The following is an 11476-nucleotide window of genomic DNA, read 5'->3' on the forward strand; positions in this document are numbered from 1 at the left end:
ATGTTCTCCATGGAGTCTCCAGACTCTGTCACATCTGTCACATGTGCTCAGCGTGAACCTGCGCTCATCTGTGAAGAGTACAGGACGCCAGTGGCGAATCTGCCAATTTTGGTGTTCTCTTGCAAATGTCATTCGGGCTGCACTGTGCCGGGGTGTGAGCACAGACCCCACTTGTGGATGTTGGGCCCTCATGCCACTCTCATGGAGTCTGTTTCTGACAGTTTGGGCAGAAACATGCACACGAGTGGCCTGCTGGTGGTCATTTTGGAGGGCTCTGGCAGTGCTCCTCCTGTTCTTCCTCACATAAAGAAGCAGATAGCGGTCTTGCTGCTGGGTTGTTGCCCTCCTACGGCCCCCTCCACCTCTCCTGGTGTACTGGCCTGTCTCCTGGTATCTCCTCCATGCTCTTGACACTGTGCTGGGAGACACAGCAAACCTTCTGGCCACTGTGCATATGGATGTGCCATCCTGGAGTAGCTGCACCCCCTGAGCAACTTATGTGGGCTACAGATACCTCCTCATGATACCACTAGTGGTGAAGGCACTAGAAAAATGAAAAACTAGCCAAGAATCAACCAGAAAGGACACAGAGAGGGAAATGGTCTGTGGCCACCACCTGCAAAACCATTCCTAAATAGGGGTTGTCTTGGTAATTGCCTCTCCTTTCCACCTGTTGTCTGTCCAGTATGCACAACAGCAGGTGAAACTGATTCACAATCAGTATTGTTTCCTAACTGGACAGGTTGATATCCCAGGAGTTTAATTGACTTTGAGTTACACTGTGATGATTATGTGTTCCCTTTATTTTTTGAGCAGTGTAGTTTTCATGTCAGTGCCACAGGAGGAAATCAGCAGTGTTTGTATTTTTTGATTAATTGATTTTATTTCTGTGCGGTGACCTGTCCAGAGTGTACCCCGCCTCTCGCCCAATGTCTGCTGGGATAGGCTCCAGCCCCCTCACAATCCTCAACAGGGAATTGGCTGCTCACAGGCAGACTGGAAGCTAATTAGTCAATGTTGAGGCGTAGGCAACGTGGGGTATGCGTGGGACATGTCCCCCTCACTTCCCGTATCTGTGCCCTCTGTTCCCCACACTTTTTACAGCTGTTACAACCATCTTTAAACGCACCATGAGTAGGTGGCACCAGGCAGCATACACATGGTGTCCTGTTGTGATCTGAATCAGTCGTGTTACTGGGCAGTGCTGCTGTGTGTTAACTATGTTCAGCAAACCAGCCAGCAAGAAGCAAAAACCCTTGCACAGTTTGTTCCAAACAAACCGTGTAAGTTGAGTAATGCTGTTGCATGTAGATAATGTTAGCTAAATGATGACTAATTAATAGATGCCAATATATCAAGTTAAGCTAGTTAACAAGAATACTAATGTTGTTGTTACCTATGTTAAATCACTTGCTAGCTAGTTTCATGCTAGGAATAAACCCACTCCTCCTTAATTTCTGCGCAGAACTTGTGCTCACTATTGCTTTGCACATATTTTTTAATCATTATTGCCATAATAGAAAGAGCAGGGTCAATAGAAAGAGCAGGGTCAGAAAGAGCAGGAGACAGTGGACCAGGGGCCAGCAAGGATGATCATGCAGGGTCTTCACAGGTGAGAAGAGATTTTAACTGGCTGAGAGAGAATATCTATAGCACAAAAGTGACTTGAGGTTAATTTCCTCAGCTATGTCACCACTACTATTCCTAATTCTATTCATGAATTTTGCTTTGCACATTTATTATCTGTATTATTGCAATAGATAGAAGAGGGACAGGGAGAAACCAGCCAGGTATTTCACACTTAATTATCTGGCTTCTTACCCTGTAGATGCTTGAGGGTCATTCTGTGTCAACTCAACCAGAGTTTGGCAGCTAAAACTTCAGATTTTGCTTGTATATAATTTTAAAGAACTAAAGTCAGTCCCCTGGTGCTGTACTGTGGCTGTTTGTGGTTATGTGGTTCTTTAGCCGCTAAGGAGAGGTGCAACTGAATGTGAGAGGATGAAATCACTCAATAGACCTCTGAACAATTTGTCCCCCTACTTCTGAAATGATGGCTACTCCCCTGAATGTAGATATTATACAGTGGGATATTTGTGTAGTTTTAAACAGCTGTCTGTGCAGATTACACTATATTGAACATGACAAAAATAGACAAGGAGCATTAAAAACTCAGGGGTTCTCTGGTAACCATGGAGACAACTCAAAACCTTTCCCAGAAGCATGAATTGAAAACATTTTGCTGCTCTTTAATTTCTGTTGAATGACACTCTTCAGAAGTGTCGAGTGCCCAACCATAAATCAGGCTTTAGGCTGACTCAGCTATAAGCCACAGACTGTATAAAAATGGACATAGTTACTGTGATGCCACCCATTGGTTTGTGGACTGCTGTTTTGAATCCTCGAGGTTGGCATTTTGGCCTTTGCTATCTTGGTTTTTTAGAGCCAAAAGTGACCATATTAGGGGGAGAGGCTGGACCTTTGGAGAAGTGAGGGGTGGATCTGATACGCAGAGTATAGACTCACAAGTCAGTCTTTAGACGCTTTGCTTAACTAAAGACTGATGACTTTCTCCCTGATTTTGTGTTTAGATGGGCGGATACAATTTCAGAGTTTAAAAAAACTGCCTATGTTGCAGAACCAAAAGTAAATCCACAGGGCGGTCCTTCGGTGGTTCGCTGAACTCTTGTGCTTGTAAACATAGTCCCACTAGGAACACGTGTAGCGGTACAAAATGGCTCAAGTCGTGCTTGCAGAAAATGCCGTCAAAGTTAGTGGATGTTTGTCGCGTTTGCAGCGACACATTTTCGCCAACTAAAAGAAACAAACATAATCTTTTACAAGGCCATGACTCATCCGTCCGGCCGGACTATAGAGGGAATCGCCCTGTTGTTTACAAATACTTCCGGGTAGAAAACCAGCAGAGCATTTAGCTGTGTGTATATATGTATATATGTATATATATGTGTGTGTGTATATATGTATATATATGTGTGTGTGTGTATATATATATATATATATATATACAGTACAGGCCAAAAGTTTGGACACACCTTCTCATTCAATGCGTTTTCTTTATTTTAATGACTATTTACATTGTAGATTCTCACTGAAGGCATCAAAACTATGAATGAACACATGTGGAGTTATGTACTTAACAAAAAAAGGTGAAATAACTGAAAACATGTTTTATATTCTAGTTTCTTCAAAATAGCCACCCTTTGCTCTGATTACTGCTTTGCACACTCTTGGCATTCTCTCCATGAGCTTCAAGAGGTAGTCACCTGAAATGGTTTCCACTTCACAGGTGTGCCTTATCAGGGTTAATTAGTGGAATTTCTTGCTTTATCAATGGGGTTGGGACCATCAGTTGTGTTGTGCAGAAGTCAGGTTAATACACAGCCGACAGCCCTATTGGACAACTGTTAAAATTCATATTATGGCAAGAACCAATCAGCTAACTAAAGAAAAACGAGTGGCCATCATTACTTTAAGAAATCAAGGTCAGTCAGTCCGGAAAATTGCAAAAACTTTAAATGTGTCCCCAAGTGGAGTCGCAAAAACCATCAAGCGCTACAACGAAACTGGCACACATGAGGACTGCCCCAGGATGAAAACGCATTGAATGAGAAGGTGTGTACAAACTTTTGGCCTGTACAGTATATGTATATACAGTACAGGCCAAAAGTTTGGACACACCTTCTCATTCAATGCGTTTTCTTTATTTTCATGACTATTTACATTGTAGATTCTCACTGAAGGCATCAAAACTATGAATGAACACATGTGGAGTTATGTACTTAACAAAAAAGGTGAAATAACTGAAAACATGTTTTATATTCTAGTTTCTTCAAAATAGCCACCCTTTGCTCTGATTACTGCTTTGCACACTCTTGGCATTCTCTCCATGAGCTTCAAGAGGTAGTCACCTGAAATGGTTTTCCAACAGTCTTGAAGGAGTTCCCAGAGGTGTTTAGCACTTGTTGGCCTCTTTGCCTTCACTCTGCGGTCCAGCTCACCCCAAACCATCTCGATTGGGTTCAGGTCCGGTGACTGTGGAGGCCAGGTCATCTGCCACAGCACTCCATCACTCTCCTTCTTGGTCAAATAGCCCTTACACAGCCTGGAGGTGTGTTTGGGGTCATTGTCCTGTTGAAAAATAAATGATGGTCCAACTAAACGCAAACCGGATGGGATGGCATGTCGCTGCAGGATGCTGTGGTAGCCATGCTGGTTCAGTGTGCCTTCAATTTTGAATAAATCCCCAACAGTGTCACCAGCAAAACACCCCCACACCATCACACCTCCTCCTCCATGCTTCACAGTGGGAACCAGGCATGTGGAATCCATCCGCTCACCTTTTCTGCGTCTCACAAAGACACGGCGGTTGGAACCAAAGATCTCAAATTTGGACTCATCAGACCAAAGCACAGATTTCCACTGGTCTAATGTCCATTCCTTGTGTTTCTTGGCCCAAACAAATCTCTTCTGCTTGTTGCCTCTCCTTAGCAGTGCTTTCCTAGCAGCTGTTTGACCATGAAGGCCTGATTCGCGCAGTCTCCTCTTAACAGTTGTTCTAGAGATGGGTCTGCTGCTAGAACTCTGTGTGGCATTCATCTGGTCTCTGATCTGAGCTGCTGTTAACTTGCGATTTCTGAGGCTGGTGACTCGGATGAACTTATCCTCAGAAGCAGAGGTGACTCTTGGTCTTCCTTTCCTGGGTCGGTCCTCATGTGTGCCAGTTTCGTTGTAGCGCTTGATGGTTTTTGCGACTCCACTTGGGGACACATTTAAAGTTTTTGCAATTTTCCGGACTGACTGACCTTGATTTCTTAAAGTAATGATGGCCACTCGTTTTTCTTTAGTTAGCTGATTGGTTCTTGCCATAATATGAATTTTAACAGTTGTCCAATAGGGCTGTCGGCTGTGTATTAACCTGACTTCTGCACAACACAACTGATGGTCCCAACCCCATTGATAAAGCAAGAAATTCCACTAATTAACCCTGATAAGGCACACCTGTGAAGTGGAAACCATTTCAGGTGACTACCTCTTGAAGCTCATGGAGAGAATGCCAAGAGTGTGCAAAGCAGTAATCAGAGCAAAGGGTGGCTATTTTGAAGAAACTAGAATCTAAAACATGTTTTCAGTTATTTCACCTTTTTTTGTTAAGTACATAACTCCACATGTGTTCATTCATAGTTTTGATGCCTTCAGTGAGAATCTACAATGTAAATAGTCATGAAAATAAAGAAAACGCATTGAATGAGAAGGTGTGTCCAAACTTTTGGCCTGTACTGTATATATATATATATATATATATATATATATATGTATATGTGTATATGTATATATATATATATGTGTGTATATGTATATATATATATATGTGTATATATATATATATGTGTATATATATATATATATATATATGAATGAACACGTGGAGTTATGTACTTAACAAAAAAAGGTGAAATAACTGAAAACGTGTTTTATATTCTAGTTTCTTCAAAATAGCCACCCTTTGCTCTGATTACTGCTTTGCACACTCTTGGCATTCTCTCCATGAGCTTCAAGAGGTAGTCACCTGAAATGGTTTCCACTTCACAGGTGTGCCTTATCAGGGTTAATTAGTGGAATTTCTTGCTTTATCAATGGGGTTGGGACCATCAGTTGTGTTGTGCAGAAGTCAGGTTAATACACAGCCGACAGCCCTATTGGACAACTGTTAAAATTCATATTATGGCAAGAACCAATCAGCTAACTAAAGAAAAACGAGTGGCCATCATTACTTTAAGAAATCAAGGTCAGTCAGTCCGGAAATAAATGTGTCCCCAAGTGGAGTCGCAAAAACCATCAAGCGCTACAAGGAAACTGGCACACATGAGGACCGACCCAGGAAAGGAAGACCAAGAGTCACCTCTGCCTCTGAGGATAAGTTCATCCGAGTCACCAGCCTCAGAAATCGCAAGTTAACAGCAGCTCAGATCAGAGACCAGATGAATGCCACACAGAGTTCTAGCAGCAGACCCATCTCTAGAACAACTGTTAAGAGGAGACTGCGCGAATCAGGCCTTCATGGTCAAACAGCTGCTAGGAAAGCACTGCTAAGGAGAGGCAACAAGCAGAAGAGATTTGTTTGGGCCAAGAAACACAAGGAATGGACATTAGACCAGTGGAAATCTGTGCTTTGGTCTGATGAGTCCAAATTTGAGATCTTTGGTTCCAACCGCCGTGTCTTTGTGAGACGAGAAAAGGTGAACGGATGGATTCCACATGCCTGGTTCCCACTGTGAAGCATGGAGGAGGAGGTGTGATGGTGTGGGGGTGTTTTGCTGGTGACACTGTTGGGGATTTATTCAAAATTGAAGGCACACTGAACCAGCATGGCTACCACAGCATCCTGCAGCGACATGCCATCCCATCCGGTTTGCGTTTAGTTGGACCATCATTTATTTTTCAACAGGACAATGACCCCAAACACACCTCCAGGCTGTGTAAGGGCTATTTGACCAAGAAGGAGAGTGATGGAGTGCTGTGGCAGATGACCTGGCCTCCACAGTCACCGGACCTGAACCCAATCGAGATGGTTTGGGGTGAGCTGGACCGCAGAGTGAAGGCAAAGAGGCCAACAAGTGCTAAACACCTCTGGGAACTCCTTCAAGACTGTTGGAAAACCATTTCAGGTGACTACCTCTTGAAGCTCATGGAGAGAATGCCAAGAGTGTGCAAAGCAGTAATCAGAGCAAAGGGTGGCTATTTTGAAGAAACTAGAATCTAAAACATGTTTTCAGTTATTTCACCTTTTTTTGTTAAGTACATAACTCCACATGTGTTCATTCATAGTTTTGATGCCTTCAGTGAGAATCTACAATGTAAATAGTCATGAAAATAAAGAAAACGCATTGAATGAGAAGGTGTGTCCAAACTTTTGGCCTGTACTGTATATATACAGTGGTGGAAAAAAGTTTTGGGACACCCCATGCATTTGTGAAATATTGCATTAAGAATCACTCTTAGGTCTTCAAGTGCAATTTCTTTTAGTACAGTCACAGCCAAAATACTAAATAAATCCTAAAAAAGCCATTAAAAACTTAAAATTGATTGGTTCCATAAAAATACATAAGAAATTTTGAGTATTGGATCATTTTGGTACCAGTGATGAAGGTCGTTCTGTTTATTAAAAGACACAATTTTTGTTGCCAAGCTTCGTGTCTACATAAAGCCAGCACATTTGAAAGTTCTTCAGACACAAAATGGCTAAAACAAGGAACCTAACGCAGGAAACACGCCTGAAGATAAAGATTCTCAGCCAGGAAGGGTACAGCTGCCGCCAGATAGCCAGGAAGTGCAGATGCAGTCCTTCAGCATTTGGATACACTCTGCAGAAATACAGAAGAACCAACAGCTTGGAAGACAAACCAAGATCTGGCCCAAGGGTTTCTTCAGCAAGAAATGACCGCATCCTGATCTGCATGTGCAGGCAAAACCGAATGACATCACAGGAGCTTCAGCAGCAGTGGTCAAACCAAACTGGTGTCCAGTGTTCCACCCGCACTGTACGTGGCCGACTTTTAGATCATGGCTTAAGGTCCTACAAGGCCATCAAGAAGCCCCTGATCAATGAGAGACAGAGGTTAGCCCGGCGTCGTTGGGCCCAAGCACACAAGAACTGGACAGCCAGGAATTGGAAGAAGATTTTGTGGTCAGATGAGTCCAGTTTCCAGCTTTATCTTCCTCCCACTAATGTGAGGGTACGCAGAAGGCCAGGCGAAGCATTATCTCCAGCATGTACAGTACCTACTGTCAAGCATGGTGGAGGCAGTATCATGGTTTGGGGATGCTGCTGGTGTTGGTAATCTCACTGTCTGTGATGGCACATTGAACTCTACCAAGTGTTGTACCATTCTCAAACCCACATGCTCCCTTCTGCGTGCACTGTTCCGTCGAGGTAAAAACTGGATGTTTCAACAAGATAATGCCCCTTGCCACACATCCAAGGCCAGTAGAACTTGGCTGCAGGAGCACAGTATCCAGGTCTTAGAGTGGCCAGCTCAATCCCCGGACATGAGCCCCATTGAAAATCTGTGGTGGATTATCAAAAGGTCTGTTTCAAAGCATAAACCAAAGAATTTAGAAGAATTAAAAGCAGTAATTCAAGAAGAATGGGACAAGATTACCCCTCAACAGTGTGAAAGGCTCGTGGGGAACATGCCAGCCAGGATTAGAGCTCTACTGCGTGCCAGTGGCAGGACTACTAAATATTAATTTGATGATGTGATGGTTTATTTATTTTTTGTTCAGTTTTTTTCATTCTCTGTTATTTGTTGACTTTGATACCGACAATGTTGAGAACTGACATATTGAAACTGTCAAGAATTTAGTTTTGTTAGTTTTTCTTGTAAACAATAAACAAAAAAATATAATTTGTATTTGTTTGTATCTGTCTAATGCAGCCACACCTTTTGAAACACAAAAAAGATTTTTCCACAAATATTTCATGATAATATTTGAGATTGTGTAAAATTTTAAGGGTGTCCGAAAACTTTTTTCCACCACTGTATATATACACAACCAGGCCAAAAACACACTGATGAAGGACATCAGAGGACCCAAGATCAGCTACTATGAAAAACATACAAGTTTTTAGTGAACAATGCTGCATTGGTGTGGAGGAGCCTGCAGGACAGCACCTGGTACAGGAGAACCTCCCCCTACACTGTGGAGACTCATCAACTGGCCAGCGCCCTGAATGTGTTCTACTGTAGGTTTGACAAGCTCACTGTCACACCCCTCACTCGCTCAAACACTGAAATCACACAACCAACTACACCCCCTACCAACCCTTCACCCCTCTACACCTGCACTCAGGATCAGTGAAGAGGATATGAGTCAGCTCTTTCACAGACAGAAGACAAGGAAGGCACCTGGCACAGACAGTGTCTCCCTCCTGCCTGAAAGTCTGCGCTGACGATCTGGCCCCCATCTCCGCACACATCTTCAGCAGATCACTGGAGCTGTGTGAAGTCCCCGCCTGCTTCAAACACTCCGTCATCCAGGACACAAGTCATTAGCAAGTCTCAAGTCATAACCTTTAAGTCTCAAGCAAGTCCCAAGTCACTGTGGTGAAACCCAAGTGAGCCAAGTTGAGTCCTTGCTATAAGTCAACCAAGTCGAGTCAAGTCATTGCTCAGGTTAAGCAAGTCACAAGTCAAGTCATACTCACAAACTCAAAGATAATATAACATAAGCTGCACCTAGTGGTGGAATGTAACCAAAAACATTTACTCAGATACTGTAAGTATCTGGGTCTTCTCTTCTCATGCCATCATATACCTCTACTCCCCTACATTTATCTACAGCTTTAGTGACGAGTTATTTTTAAAATTAAGATTTTTGCACGCAAAACATAAAAATCTGTATAAACATGGGTTGTTTCAGTTGGACTCTTTCCTTCAATTTGTGGCTCCAGTCTGTCTACCCAATGCACAGGATGATTTCAACTGTCAGTTTTAACCTACCCTGCCACATGTCTAGACAGCCAAGAAGACATGACACAGGTCATTTCTGGTCAACGGGCCATCACCGTCTCTAAGCACCAACAATAATCCTACTCAGACTATGTCTCATTAGCTTCCCCTTGTGCTCAGGTGCCATCAGTACCTGCAACTAGCAAAAGTAGGTCAAAATACATGACAAGCTGAGAAAAATCTGATCTCCCATTTATTACTCTTTCATCAGCTTTCCCTGTCTTGGTGCGGAGTCACAGGCTTTAACCCTATGGGCCCTAGGCGTTTTGGGGTATTTTTACTGCCTTTACTTTTAAGCTCATATCACAGTCATTATAAAGGCTACATACACATGCTATATCGTGTTTTTTTCAGGACAATGTGGGCTATCCAGATTTGCATCATTTCATGTCCTCCTATGTGCCTGTATTTTATATTAATTTTTATATCAATGAAAATAACATCCATGTTATTAAATTCTTACATTTTTACATGTATCTCATTATTAGCATGTTGGAAAATGACATATTTTGCCTTATACGAAGAGGGGAGACTCTCTGGAATCTGGCAATATAAGAACCATGATGGTGGGACATTCTGTCACCACACAGTTGTCCAAAACATGTGGTTTGTGCCAGGCGGACATGATTGCCAGTATTTTTTCATTATTGCAAGAAATTCCATTGACTCATTCACGAGTCAAAAATGTGTTTTATCTGAAAGGAATATGCAATATTTACATCTAAGATCATAGAAAAATAGTCAACCAAGTGCAATGATGTCCTCCAAGATAATATTTGCCACTTTTTTTGCAGTAAACAAAGTTTGTTGTTGTTTTTCAGTTTCAGTTATATATTGGGGGGCATTTTGGGCATTGGGGGTGGACACATGTCCCCCTCAATGTATATGGTGACTACGGCCCTGTCATGCATGCATAATTAGGCTATACTTGTCTGGGTATGCAAAGGTGAAGTGGCTGGTCTTGTCATACAAAGTTTGATGGAGTGTCAACTGGACAATATGGAGATATTTGCATCTTGAAAGCTGGACTACAAATGTGGATAGACAGGGAGAAACACACACAAGCCTAAGACGTGGTAAGATACGATATTCCTCACTATATGAAGTGACTGATAACAAGATTTGTATAATGGATTGTAAAGAAAGTCATCAGGTTTTTATTTTGTAGACAATTAATCTGGATTTATAGCATGATGGGATGACAGCACAATGATGTGTGGTATCATTGGAAAGCTCTGCTCCTGTGCTTTCATGTGATATGCGTGGCATTTCTGTGCAGGCCTGCATTCACGAGTAATCCATCCAAGAGTAATGTGTGTGCAAAGCTGTATGAAAGCTCTGTTATACATAATTTTATCATTGTTTTTCGCTCTGAAAACATTGCTTGGTCTTCTCGGAAAGCTACAATTCCGCTGTTTCACGTGATGTGCGTGGCTTCTCACAATTTATAGCTACATTTTTAACAAACCTGGCCCGACCTGTTGGGTACCGTCGGGCTCAGATCGCCACACTCTAGTGTGTGTATGTGTCCCTATTGGGTCCTATCAGAATTTCTGTCTTTGAGAAATATTATTTTGTAATATAACTGAATTTTCTATCCATACATATAAATTTTAAATATATTAAAATGATAAGGCATCTTTGAGCAAACTGAGAGTATCATTTAAGTTGGCTATGTCGTGGCCGGCCGAGTGTCCTCTTTTTTGGAAATCAAAATATGGTCACCCTACAGTATGTATATATATATATATATATATATATATTATACAACAGTTCGTTCCGACCAAGTAATTTGATTGGACAAGAAGCATTCCGTGAGTGCTGATATAGAGCACAACATCACTGGGACATGTAACAGTAAAATCACTCCGCTCACAGGTGTTATAAATATAAATACAACCATTAATTCACCAACTGTCACACTTGCTACATTGACGCAAACTGAC

This window comes from Epinephelus fuscoguttatus, linkage group LG19, assembly GCF_011397635.1.
Source record: "Epinephelus fuscoguttatus linkage group LG19, E.fuscoguttatus.final_Chr_v1".
Taxonomy (NCBI): Eukaryota; Metazoa; Chordata; class Actinopteri; order Perciformes; family Serranidae; genus Epinephelus; species Epinephelus fuscoguttatus.